Below are 1,916 nucleotides of genomic sequence, written 5' to 3' on the forward strand. Positions count from 1 at the left end.
CCTGTCCTGGAACTCCCTTTGTAGACCAGGCTGGCCTCGAACTCACAGAGATCCGCCTGCCTCTGCCTCCCGAGTGCTGGGATTGAAGGCGTGCGCCACCATCGCCCGGCTACTTTGCACAGTTTCTAATCATGTGTTCCTTCCCTTTCTTTCTTTCATTGATTTGTTTTTGGGTTTTTGCTTTGTTTTGTTGAGAGGGGTCTTACTGTGTACCTCTGGCTGTCCTGGAACTAGCCCTGTAGACCAGGCTGGCCTCAAAATTGACCTTCACCATAGGCTTCCAGTGTGCTGGGACTGGATTAAAGGTGTACACTGCCACACCTAGCAATCTAAATTTTCCATAGATAATGTGTTTCTACTATTTCTATTGCTGTGTTGTGAGAGAACACCAAAAGCAGCTTGGGGAGGAAAAGGTTTGTTTGGCTCACACATTCCATTACAATTGATGATTCAAGAAACTGGCGCCAAAGCTAGAGTGGAATGCTGTTTCCTAGCTTGATTTTTTCTACAACTATCTGCTCATAGGGGGCCCCTCCCCGAGTGGGCTGGGCCCTCCCCAGTGGGCTGGGCCCTTCCACAACGATCCTTAATCAAGAACGTGCCCACAGGCCAATTTGGTGAGGACAGTTTCCCGTTGAGGTTCTAAATGAGTCTAGTTTGTATCAAGTTGGCAAAAAACTACCTGGCACAGACAACATCTATATTTTTATGTTCTTACTGACATAATTAAGGAGAGCAATTAAAGTTTCTCAGCCTTCCTAATGCTACCTACGTACGACCTTTTAATACAGTTCCTCATGCTGTGGTGACCCCCAAACAGAATTCTTTTCGTAATTTCACTACTGTTATGAAATGTAATGTAAATATTTTTGGAGATTGAGGTTTGCCAGAGGGGTTTCGATGCACAGGTTGAGAAGCACTGGAAAAGAGGGACCTGAGACACGTTCTGTAAATATGCCTATTCATGCTTTCATGGTCTTCTTGCCTGGAACCTATCGTCACTATGGGAAGTGTGCTTTCTCCAGCCTCCAGACTGGGCAAGGGACCATGTAGCCACCTCAAAGGACCTTTGCCTTGTTTCCAGGGTGGTAAGAGACAGTGGCACTTTCCTGATTAAAACCTATAAGAAAGCTTCATTGAGCCGGGCGGTGGTGGCGCATGCCTTTAATTCCAGCACTCGGGAGGCAGAGGCAGGCGGATCTCTGTGAGTTCGAGGCCAGCCTGGTCAACAAGAGCTAGTTCCAGGACAGGAACCAAAAGCTATGGAGAAACCCTGTCTCGAAAATCAAAAAAAAAAAAAAAAAAAAAAAAAAAAAAAAAAAAAAAAAAAAAAGAAAGAAAGAAAGAAAGCTTTATTGAGCTTACAATAACATCTAGAACATTAGGCAGTTCATTCCCATGTGTCAGAATAAACCCATTCTGGGAACAAGTAAAACACTTGCAGTTATATTTACGATTGTCCATTATTCGAGGTGGTGCAGCTGCTGTGCTGGAGATGGGACAGCCTGCAAGGCAAGGGCTCTGCCACTGGGCTGCACCTATACCACTGGGCGCTTGCTTTTTGTGCATCTGTAATGTAAGCTTCTTTCCTTCCTGCTTTATTTATTTGCCTCTCTTTTTTTTCCCTTGAGATGCCCTCTCAGTGTTTGCCAGGCTGTCATCAAACTCGCAGTCCTACTGTCTCAGACTCCTAAGACACTGGAATGATTTTAGTTTTCTAGACCCTCATTGTTTTCTAAGGTTGCTCTTTCTATATGAAAGCACAGATGGCCGGGCGGTGGTGGCGCACGCCTTTAATCCCAGCACTCGGGAGGCAGAGGCAGGCGGATCTCTGTGAGTTCGATGCCAACCTGGTCTACAAGAGCTAGTTCCAAAGCTACAGAGAAACCCTGTCTTGAAAAACCAAAAAACAAAAA

The 1,916-nt window shown here is 45.6% G+C and overlaps 1 protein-coding gene across 1 annotated transcript in view; it reads left to right on the top strand.

Annotated features, from left to right (window-relative positions):
• Hnrnpf (heterogeneous nuclear ribonucleoprotein F) overlaps positions 1-1,916 on the top strand; it is a 32,947-nt gene that overhangs the window by 597 nt on the left and 30,434 nt on the right. The gene's annotated exons all lie outside the window — the stretch shown is intronic.

This window comes from Microtus ochrogaster, unplaced genomic scaffold (assembly GCF_000317375.1).
Source record: "Microtus ochrogaster isolate Prairie Vole_2 unplaced genomic scaffold, MicOch1.0 UNK1, whole genome shotgun sequence".
Lineage (NCBI taxonomy): Eukaryota > Metazoa > Chordata > Mammalia > Rodentia > Cricetidae > Microtus > Microtus ochrogaster.